Genomic DNA, 12,688 nt, shown 5'->3' with positions numbered 1-12,688 from the left:
TTGGTGCAATTTTTAGCTTATAAAGCTTCGTTTCCTCCATAAGACTCTATGTATTCTTGGGCTTGAACATCCCAGGAGCCTCAAAGGCCCTTTTGACAATTTCTTTATTTCCTTTGAATGCCTTTTTCACTCACATCTCTTATTTATGCATTTACTATTTATGCTTATTTTGTTGTAGGTCATATTGTTTAAATGATTGAAGTGAATTTTCTTGAAGTTTATTTACAGATTCACAAGCATGATTAATCTTTATAACAACTTTGAAAATTCATATTCATCACTGAGCTACTTGGGTTGGTTTACCAGTTCACATACTTAGAATTTATGGAAGTCTCTTGTAGAAAAATAGTAGTAATTTTAAGTTATTTTTTAGCCTATTTTAATGAGGATATTTTGAGTTCATTATACTTGTATTGAGTCCTAAAAAATTTCAATTTGATAAAAAAAATTACCCCATAGAATTTGCACTTGATTAGGTTAGGTATTTGGTAGGTTAACTAGCCCATTGATTCTTGAATTTCTAATTTTTGTAGTAATTTTTTGCTATTTTCTAGCACATGTTAAAAAGGGTATTTTTGAGTGATTTAAATTGGATTGGAATCCTATGACATCCTAATTAATAAAAAAATTTACCTCATCTCATTTTCATTCGATTTTCTTAGTCATTGGTGAGATAACTAAGAGGATAGACTACTTGGCAGACAAGGTACTTAGTCTTTTCAAGTATAAAAATCATAATATTTTGTGGTGTGCAGATGCTACTATGGAATTTTAGGGTTATCATTGTCATTTAAACTCATTATTATACCAGAAACGCCTTCTTTCTACGTCAAAAACTCCTCCAAAACACTGTTCACCGAAAGTACATTTCTGATTTGTTGAAGGCCACCATGTGCATTATTCCTTGTGCAAGATGGGCTCCCGAAGGGTACTAAGCTTGGAAAGAGAAACATAAAACCTTCTCCTACCTTCCACTACCCTCTCCCACCTTTATATCAACTTTTCCACCCTCAAAATTCTCACGCATACAATCCTATAGAAAGTCAGGGCAATCATGTAGCATCCTGTAGCAATCTTGTAGCAGTCATGTAGCATCCTGTGGCATTGTCCAAATTTGACCATATTTTCTCTGGGAGCCTAATTATTTCCACTTGGGATTGAATATTGTCTCCAAGATCTAAATACATGATTGGGGAGGATCAAAGACCACTCTATACCCACCTTTCCTTCACTGCAAGTACAAATTTGCAATTAAAATTAGAAGACGTATTTCACATTTGAATAGCAATGAATGATTTATTATGAACCATAAATAGATTCTGTTACTAAATATAAGTTTCCTTGAACACAATGATAAGAAGGGTGATTCACCAATGGAAATTTTATTACACGTTATTCTTGAATTTATGCTTTCTTAGGATTTTAGTCACATGCATTATTGTTGAAAAGATCAAATTTCCTTTTTTCGAAGAAACTTTTGACATTCTGCAAGTAGACTAGCACTTTGCATTTCTGCAATTAACATAGTCTTTTCATTCCTGCAACTAGTTTTATCACTTACATTTGATCAAACACCATTTCCATTTTTGGCAAATAGAGTAACATTTCCATTTCTACAATTATATTAGGCTTTCATGATGTCATCGCATCAGATCAGCGAAAGAAGGGAATTGCATGTTGCACATATAGTGTCGACACCTCTTAAGTTTGTATGAACCCCAAATTTATAACTAAAGTTGGTAGACTTGGGCTTTGCAATATTATTTTTTCAATATTGGGGCTCATCACTTTTTTACATTGTTGTTGGGGAGGTGTCAAAGTATGCATTGTTTTCTTCCCTAGTTGATTCATTTCTTTTACTTTCTACAAAAACAAAAAATTTCATTAGGCATATTTCATTTCAAAAAATAGAATAATTTTCATTACATTAGCATTTTTATTCAAAAAATAAAATACTTCTCCAACACCAACCCCCCCCCCCCATTGACCACGTGGTGCAATAAAAACCACATCATTGTCCACTTTTGTAGGTAGAAGAAGAATAGGAGGATGAGAAGATAGAATAAATGGATGGAGATGATGACAATGAGGAAGATCCTTTTGGATTTTTGATTCAAGATACTGATATCAGTGTTCATATGAATAACATCGCTCCATATTTCCTTCCCAACTTCCATGGTATGAGGCCAGAGTATCCAGAAACCTTTCTCTTTGAATTTGAAAAACTTGGTAGATCTTATCGTTACTTATTAAACACTCAAAAATTGATATTGTTTCTGGCACCATTTAAGGATAGATCTCTGAAATGGTTCATGAGTTTAGTGACTGACTCAATAAGATTATGAAATGATATGCAAAGGATATTTCTAGAAAAATATTAGGATCATGATCTTAAAGAGGAAATATTTAGAATGACTCAAGGGATCTCGCAGAGAGATTTATGTATAATGTTAAGAGGACAAATTACATCATTTAGGATTTGACACACTAAAAACCCTCTTAATTAGAACAATTAGGTATGAGTAGATTGATCTACTTGATCTTATGAGTAGAGGTGATGTATACCAATTATCATTTGAAGAAATTTGTGAAATATGCAAGCACATATCAAGAGGAAGGGAAAGAGTAAGTAAATTAGCATAAATATCGGTAAGTCATCTTGAGCTTAGAAACTTAGTTGATAACTTTAAAATATAAATTCTTAGAAATCTAAGTGAACAAGTAGAAATGTTAAGAATACAAAATGAGCAAAAAGAGGATGTTGATATTTGTGTTATCCATGCATAATCACACGCTACTAAATAATTTTGATCATTACCAAGGTTGGGGGAAGTTTAATAGGAGGATGGTGGAGCAAGTCAATCACCAAAGTATCTTTATTATATAGCTCCAAGAAGACCATGGCAGCCTATTCAACATGGTATGATGCAAGAACCTAATTCAAAATTTCAAGGAGATTCACAACCATCTCAAAGTAATTGGAAAACGCCCTTTCCTTGGCAACCTTGTCCATCTCAACCCCAAAAACAATCTTGGAAACAAGGTTGGAAAGGACCTTATGGGATAAATCCACAATATCCTCAATAATTTCCTCAGTATCCTCCATAACTAAATCTATGCTATCTATACCATCTACCTCCACCACAACCATAGCCTCAACCACATCCATCTCAAAGTTCCACTCTCACTCAACTACCTGTACCACCATTTCTGAAACCGAACAACGAAGTAGCTCAACCCACTTACAATGTTGAGTCACAATACTTCCAAACAAATCCTCTTTATCTAAACAGTATTCATCTTATATCAGGATGAGTATTGCAAAAAAGAGATTCTCTTGATGTCATCGAAGGACAACTTTCAGAAAAATAAGATTCAAATAAAGAGGCCAAAGAATCATGGGTTGCACTTAATGGAGAGCAAACATCATAATCAAATATTGAAAAAGTTCCATTATGTGTTTAAGAGAATAACCAACAAAAAGAAGAAGATTTGAATATCATGGTAGAAAAGGACATAGAAAGTGATCCAAATGTGCAAGTGAACCAAGGGCATCGCAACTATATTGAAATATGGTTCCAGAAAATCATTAAGATGAAACAACACACTCTTCTCCAACAATTCTTGATCTCATCTCAGTCAAAGAAATCGGTCTCTCATATTCAAGTACATTTCAAAGCATATCTTTCGAGCCTACACACAATTTTGTCTATCGTCTTGATGTGCACATGGATCCATTGGAAGTATTCCTATACTTGAAGGTGATATTGTTTTTTTTCAAGTAGAGTAGAATAGAAAAAAAAAAAAAAAGGAAAAGAGGAAATAAAAATAAGAGAAAAAATGAAATATTAGGTGAAAACCTCCTTTGAGGTGCCTGAGACCAGCTTACTAATTGAAAACCTCCATGAGGCAATTAGTGATTTGGAAAAAGGAAAATAAATATAAATATAATAAGATCCTAGGTGAAAACCTCTTCTAAGGCACCTAGGCAGACATACTAGTTGAAAACCTCATTGAGGAAACTAGTAGGCGTAGATAAAAAAAGAAAAAAATGATTCTTTGCCTCAAGTGTCTCTCTATGGTGAATGCAGTTGCTCTCCAATTTATACAAGAAACAAGAACAAGCTAGCACCATAAGAAAACGATGATCAGAATTATAGCCAAGGGAAGTCAAATTTAATCTCTCACCTCATTTTCCCAAATGCTCAAATAGGAATAATGCCATGTCAATCCATCACCCTCATCCATTTCCAACATCCACCCATCATTCTCAAGCCTTTCCCATTCATTTTCCTCGTTATCTTGAAGTGCTACAAGAAATTTATGTTTTGCTAGAGGATTGCCAAAATACAAAGGGAAGAAATTGTTTTTACCATATCTCAAAAACTGTGCATCCATTGACTAAGATGTTTCATTTGGAGATGCATACGAATGATAGTAACATGCTTAATAAATTTCAGCAAATTCTAGTGCACACTTTTCAAGAAATTGGCCATCATCAACCATTTTACATTTTTCTCGCGATTTGTGAATCCATTAGCCAAGAAGTTTTATGGGGATATGTATAAGGATGATGGAAACATGATCCAAAAATTTTAGGTGAATCTGATCTACCGTTTGAGAGATATTGGCTAAACAATCTCTGTTATAGGATATACACAGAGTGTTATAGGATTGTTGGAAATAATACTGAGAGGGGGGGGTGACTCAGTATTATCTAATCAATAAAACTTTTTATTTTCATACTCAGATTTATATATGCTACTTCAGTTAAGTATACCCGCGTATATACGCGACTGTGTCTATTGCAACTAGCGTATAACCATTAAACTCATGATTCAGTTATGTGATCTTCAATGGATGCATCAGAACATTATTAGCCATATTAACAGTCAACAGTAGCAGTAAAACAGACAGATCAACACACATAAGCAACACACATGAACACCATGATATAAGGTGGAAACCCAATGTGGGTGAAAACCACCTGCTGCAATTCGTTTCTATCTTCCTTTATTAAGAAACTTTTTTTACAATGTACTAGTGCAGTCCTTTTCCAGCACGCAGGCTACAACCTGCAGAAGGCTACAACCTTCTCTCGTTCTCCAGAATCTCCTAGAAGGGAGCTCCAACCCCCTTTGCTCTTGTACTAGCTAAGATATTAGTACGTAGGCGCCGGCCTACAATCTTCTCTCCTCCGGGTACCACATTTCATACATTTTCAGACAGGATACTCCTGAAGCACAACACATAATCTGAAAGGCCACGTTTCATCAAATTTTCGTACTGGACCCATAACTATCATTGAAGCTGAAAACAATCACTACTAGCATCATCAATCTCTGAATCACTGAAACACTGAAACCCTGTCAATAACACAGTCACCAGAACACAGAGCAGACTACAGAACTCTGCCATAACAATCAGACCCATCTGCAACTTCAAATATTATACTTCATAATGTATACGCTACTACAATGAATCAAACCCGCGTACATACACGCTTTTGCCAAAGACAACCCGCGTACAGATCTTAAAATATTTTCTTATAACTTTGCAACTGTACCAGACATCAGTCATACTCATAACATTTATAGAATATTACATGCGTCAGTATGCAGATCTAGAATAAGCATCATAAAGATAGTTCGTTTCAAACCATTTGATCCTGATCTCTCCTTAGATCTTGTTCTCCATCAACCGGTGAGATCCCTCCTTATCTCAGATCAAGCAATGCATCATCAACCCATAACCTGCATCCTAGATCTCATACTTCTCTAGATATTCAAGACTTTTCGATGCCCTTGCCTAATGATCTTCTTCTCCTTTTATAGTCTTAGGCCTTGCTCAATACCATGGTCCAAAACCATAACAAATCAATACCATGGGCCCAACACTTCTGACGAGACACCATGGTCCAAAACCATTGGTTCAAATACCGAGGACTAACTACCATGGACCAAGAGTAAGTTCTCCAACATATACGCGCTTTTACTTGCATGAAAGTGCGTGTATACGCATACGCGCCTTTGTAACGTATAACCCACGTGTATACGCGGCTTGGTCATGATGAACCTGCGTATATATATTTTCTCTTCATTCTTGTAGTCTGATCATCAAATCCTTGTTGCTAACCTTCTACACTATGATTTGTCATCTGTGTGATTTACCATCAAGGACAACACTTGTCTCATAATGCCAACAATCTCCCCCTTTGGACTTGATGGCAAAGCTAACTTGTCACACTTAGAACTTGATCTTCTTATTCCTTTGAGCTATCCTGCATCCCATGCATTTAGTCACATCTGTAGATTCATCTAGTTATATGTAAGTGAGATGTTCTTCTATGAGAGGGTTGCCATCAAGTAAAACACATGCATCATAATGCCAACAATCTCCCCCTTTGGACTTGATGGCAACAACACCAAATCACTCTCCCCCTTTGACATCAAGGGCAAAGGGCGAACCAAGATATTCTCTTTCCAAGATAAGCATTATGATGTTCATACTTCCCTGAGTGCCTGCTGAAACTTCTGAATGAGCTCCCCCTTTGTATATGCCAAGGTGTACCAATCTGTCCATGCTCCCCCTAAGTACATGCTGAGTCTCTGCACTGTTGAAGTGTGCTATTCATGCTCCCCATGGCTGTAGGCAAGATCTACAAAAATATGTTCTAGAAGAAGAACATGACTCTATCATAAATGACCTTCCTATCACCAAAGACTCATACATACATCCATCACCCAACCAAGTGGGGATATACTAGAATTGACTCATCTACCCAACCAAGTGGGGATACATCAAAAGTTTACACATGATAAAACAAGAACATTACATCTTCACCCCAGGCATAGTGGGGAAACCAATATAGGCCGTTACATGACCTTGACACCATGAAAGAGATACCAAAAAAGAGATATATGACATAGAGACGAATCATCTAGAGCAAGACTTATGAAAGTCACAAATAACTGGTATCGGCAGCATCTGTCAATCACCATTCAGCAACCAAGAGATCCTTATGTTCTCCTTTTGCCTTTGTTCCACTTGAAACCAACAATAACTGTGAACTAGAACCAAAAGCTTCTAAGATAATGCCAACAATGCATCATTGGAAGTTTAACTGCTCCCCCTGAACCTGTGCCAGACGGTCTCTGTCAGACCCATATCAGAATCTTCTCATTCTGAGTTTGACCCACTGATTTCCTTCAAATTATCATATACGTGACTGTATCCACATAAACAAGCGTATATACGCGGATAGTCCTTATGAAATTCGCGTACAACCATTACCATATCAGCAACCTGTAATTGTCCTGTAACAAGGTATGTCTAAACATAGATGTCAACTCATCCTTTTAAACATCATCATGAAATCATTCACATTATATGTGAAACCACCATAGCCATTACATCAACGTCAAGATCTACATGATCCAAGTATCACTACTTGGGAACATCTACATCAATCAACATATGTAAGAATCAACCTATCATCATATAGATAAGAACTCATCATCATGTCTCCAATCAAAGCAACTTTGAGTAGTCATCCATGTATCAGCACTATGTATCTTGAGCTCAATCTCATTTGACAAAACTTCTTGATATTATCAACAGCAACAATCCTTATCCACAAGAGTGCCTGCATCATAACTGTATGATCTTTATGCATATGACGACAGCAGCATATGAGTGACTCATCATCAAGTGAGGAAGATGTGTATTCAAGCTTTGTACTTCTCCTTATCCTTATGAAGATCACCATGTAAGCACCATATATGCATCATCAAAGAATCAACCATAAATCTGATCTGAACATCAACTATGTAACCCCAAGACTCATATGAGATGAACAACTCATAGTAAGATATATATATAAGCATCATCACCAAGGACTATTAACCATAATGCCAACAATGCATTATTAAAGGCATATGCTCCCCCTCATCTGTTTACTGTTAGATCTGATCATGCATAAATCAACAATAAGCATCAAGACATCATCATCATCAAGTTAGGATCAAAACACCTCTAAACATCTTACAAGAATCAAAACTATTTCCACACATCCTCAGCAGACTGTAACTATTAATCCAATAGAGAAAATAATGGACTGAATCATATCAGATCCTTTTTCTGAGCCTGTCCCCACTGCTTTTCCTCAGACTGACATATACGCGACTTTGCAGTGTCTAATTCGCGTATATATGTGACTTCCCTTTAAGAAACTTGCGTATGAGATTCAGGACACTGAAGTTTTACACTTTCAGCTCCCCATGAGTCTGTTATGTCTGTGCTGTGTTGTGTCTCAGTACATTGTGCTATGCCACATTTTTCTGATTGTACTTCCTTCTTCTTCCATATCTTCAAGTGTGATGTTCGTCCTTTGTTCCTGCATACCTTTGCTATATGTCCAAGCTTGTTACATGCATAACATCTTACATGTTTCATATTCCTCCTATAGCAATCAGCAGCTTTGTGACCAAACATATTGCAAGAAAAACAATATCCATTAAAGTACCTGGAATGTGATGATCTTTCTGTGTGATGATCTTGAACCATTCTTCTTCTACATCTAGCTGCAACATGTCCAAGATTATGACATTCATAACATTCAATATTATTCATATGAGTAAATGGCCGACTATTACTTCCATAATTAGGAGTAAAAGATTTTCTTTGAAGAATCTCTTTCCTTGATTGTTGATGGGGTTGACCTCTCATCTCTCTTATCTCCTTGTTGATCATTTTAAATTTCTCTTTAGAGTTCCTTGCCTCACCTTGTGAACTAGATTCACCTTCAATAGATTCATGAAAACCAAGACCAGTCTTGATAGCAGGAGACCTTTGACTACTAAGAATATCATCCAAGGCTTTAGTACTATCTTGAAATCGTAACAGTTTATCCTTTTCTTCTAATTTACCTTTCAAGATATTTACCTCAACTTGAAGTTGTTCTTCCTTTTCTAGACATTGCTTCTTCATGTCTTCTTCAGCTTTCCTTCCTTCTTCCAACTGATGCCTCAGTTTTAGAATCTCCTTTTCTTGTTCTTCATTCACATCTTGCTGCATTTGACGAATTCTGAAGGCACATTCTAGCTGAGATTTTAGGCTGATAACTTCGTTTTCCTATTTTTCAATAGCTTGGAGTAGATATTTATTATGCTTCTTTGATTCTTCAAGATCTTCCTTTAGCGAGCGGTTCGTGGCTTCAAGACTTTCATAGTAACTGGATCGATCTCTGAGCTCCTTGATTGTTGTGTTCTTTTCAATGACTTCATTTCTTAGAGATGTTACTTCATCCTCCAACTTTTGATATTTGTCCTTGAATAACTCTCGTTGAGTCCTTAGTCTAGTAGCAGCTTCTTTGAAGGCACCATCCTTTATTCTCAAAAGTTCTTCTTGAGTTCTAATTTTGTTTGTCAGACTTTTAAATTCTGCCTCTATTTGATATCTTTCTTGTTCACCCATAAGAGAAAATTCAGTTGTTTTGCTATCACTTTCATCTTTTCCAAATGGATAGATAGTTGGAACATCAGAGGATAGCAAATTCATACCTGATAGTTCATCTTCATTCTGAAATGATTCTGAATCTGATTCTGAATCTGAAGAGCTTCTTATACCTAATCCCCAATTGATTCCCACTGTCATACTTCTTCTGAGATGTCTTCTTCCGCTTATGTGCTTTCTTCTTAAGCTTCTTTCCCATTGTTCCACAGATCTCCTTTAAGCGATCAAGCTTCTACCAAAGGACCTGCTATGATACCAATTGTTGGAAATAATACTGAGAGGGGGGGGGGTGAATCAGTATTATCTAATCAATAAAACTTTTTATTTTCATACTCAGATTTATATATGCTACTTCAGTTAAGTATACCCACGTATATACGCGACTGTGTCTATTGCAACTAGCGTATAACCATTAAACTCATGATTCAGTTATGTGATCTTCAATGGATGCATCAGAACATTATTAGCCATATTAACAGTCAACAGTAGCAGTAAAACAGATAGATCAACACACATAAGCAACACACATGAACACCATGATATAAGGTGGAAACCCAATGTGGGTGAAAACCACCTGCTGCAATTCGTTTCTATCTTCCTTTATTAAGAAACTTCTTTTACAATGTACTGGTGCAGTCCTTTTCCAGCACGCAGGCTACAACCTGCAGAAGGCTACAACCTTCTCTCGTTCTCCAGACTCTCCTGGAAGGGAGCTCCAACCCCCTTTGCTCTTGAACTAGCTAAGATACTAGTACGTAGGCACCGGCCTACAATCTTCTCTCCTCCGGGTACCACATTTCATACATTTTCAGACCGGATACTCCTGAAGCACAACACATAATCTGAAAGGCCACGTTTCATCAAATTTTCGTACTGGACCCATAACTATCATTGAAGCTCAAAACAATCACTACTAGCATCATCAATCTCTGAATCAATGAAACACTGAAACCCTGTCAATAACACAGTCACCAGAACACAGAGCAGACTACAGAACTCTGCCATAACAATCAGACCCATCTGCAACTTCAAATATTATACTTCATAATGTATACACTACTACGATGAATCAAACCCGCGTACATACACGCTTTTGCCAAAGACAACCCGCGTACAGATCTTAAAAATTTTCTTATAACTTTGCAGCTGTACCAGACATCAGTCATACTCATAACATTTATAGAATATTACATGCGTCAGTATGCAGATCTAGAATAAGCATCATAGAGATAGTTCGTTTCAAACCATTTGATCCCGATCTCTCCTTAGATCTTGTTCTCCATCAACCGGTGAGATCCCTCCTTAGCTCAGATCAAGCAATGCATCATCAACCCATAACCTGCATCCTGGATCTCATACTTCTTTAGATATTCAAGACTTTTCGATGCCCTTGCCTAATGATCTTCTTCTCCTTTTATAGTCTTAGGCCTTGCTCAATACCACGGTCCAAAACCATAATAAATCAATACCATGGGCCCAACACTTCTAACGAGACACCATGGTCCAAAACCATAGGTTCAAATACCGAGGACTAACTACCACGGACCAAGAGTAAGTTCTCCAACATATACGCGCTTTTACTTGCATGAAAGTGTGTGTATACGCATATGCGCCTTTGTAACGTATAACCCGCATGTATACGCGGCTTGGTCACGATGAACCTGTGTATATATATTTTCTCTTCATTCTTGTAGTCTGATCATCAAATCCTTGCTGCTAACCTTCTACACTATGATTTGTCATCTGTGTGATTTTCCATCAAGGACAACACTTGTCTCATAATGCCAACAATCTCCCCCTTTGGACTTGATGGCAAAGCTAACTTGTCACACTTAGAACTTGATCTTCTTATTCCTTTGAGCTGTCCTGCATCCCATGCATTTAGTCACATCTGTAGATTCATCTAGTTATATGTAAGTGAGATGTTCTTCTATGAGAGGGTTGCCATCAAGTACAACACATGCATCATAATGCCAACAAGGATTGATACAGAGTGCTACAGGAAGTTGTTGAGCATGGGAAAGGGAGGTAGATTTGAATTTTTTCATCTGGTGGCAAGATAAGGAGTCTATAGAAGCCCTTGGCATCCATCCACTCCATCAACCTTCCTTTTTTTTCTCCACTTTCCCACTAAACATCCACAAAATCTAACCGTCTGCCTTTATTTTTACCCATTACCATCACTAAAAGGCTCTCCAACTACCACTAGAAATTTTTCCAATGAATTATCAAAAAATTTGAAAGCCACACTTAGAGAAAATTATGAATCTCAGGGGCCTATGTGGTTGCTATAATAAGACACATAGTCCTATAGCAACCTGCATAAACCCTTCAGGATCAAAATTTTCAGCACTAGTCCAAGAACTTTGAAGACCACAACACTTCATAAGGCTTAGAAAATAGGTTTGTGTAGTTATAAAGTTTCCTGTAAGTTAAGTTAACATAAAGTCAACTAATCAAATAAACTCATAACTATCTATATTTTAGAACTAGAGATTAGTTAACTGACAAACACTATAGTTAACTCCACTAGATAGTTAATTTTAACCATCAATTTGTCCACAACTCACTGAAATCCATCTAACTCGAATTAACTAAAAATAAACTAGTGATACGCCACATCACACATGTTAACTGATAACTAACTTGAATTTCTATGAAACTGAATTCAAATTTTCTTCTTTGACTAAGGCATAAGTCGAAAGAATCCCTTCATTGCTACAATTTGAACACTCACTCTTAGCGAGGGAGGGACACTTGGAAGAACCTCGTACACCTAGATCTGTCTTCAACTCCACCATGATCTTTGTCGTAGTAGCTTCTCCCTTTAAAATAGAAAGAGCCATGTACCCTATGTATCTGGGTGTCTACTTCTTGATGCTAGAAGACCCAACTCTCTTATGATCTCCCTTAACCAAATCCTTGGCCCACTTGGCTTGAATTATTCCTATAATGGATGTCTCTAACTAATTTGATGCCTCCACTCACCCGGAGCTATGGTTCTCATCATCATCCTACTAGTAATCCCAACTACCAACTAACTTAAACTGAAACTAAGATAGTGAATGAGGCTCCATCTTTATAGCGTTATCCTTCTCTCACTCAACCACAACATCTCTACTTTGAGAACTCTTTGCCTTATTTCTCAAGGTTACACACACATCAACCTCCAATT

This window comes from Pinus tabuliformis, chromosome 4_1 (assembly GCF_031772625.1).
Source record: "Pinus tabuliformis cultivar Carrire ecotype Pingquan chromosome 4_1, CPIR1, whole genome shotgun sequence".
NCBI lineage: Eukaryota > Viridiplantae > Streptophyta > Pinopsida > Pinales > Pinaceae > Pinus > Pinus tabuliformis.
Note: the sequence above shows the minus strand (reverse complement) of the source record.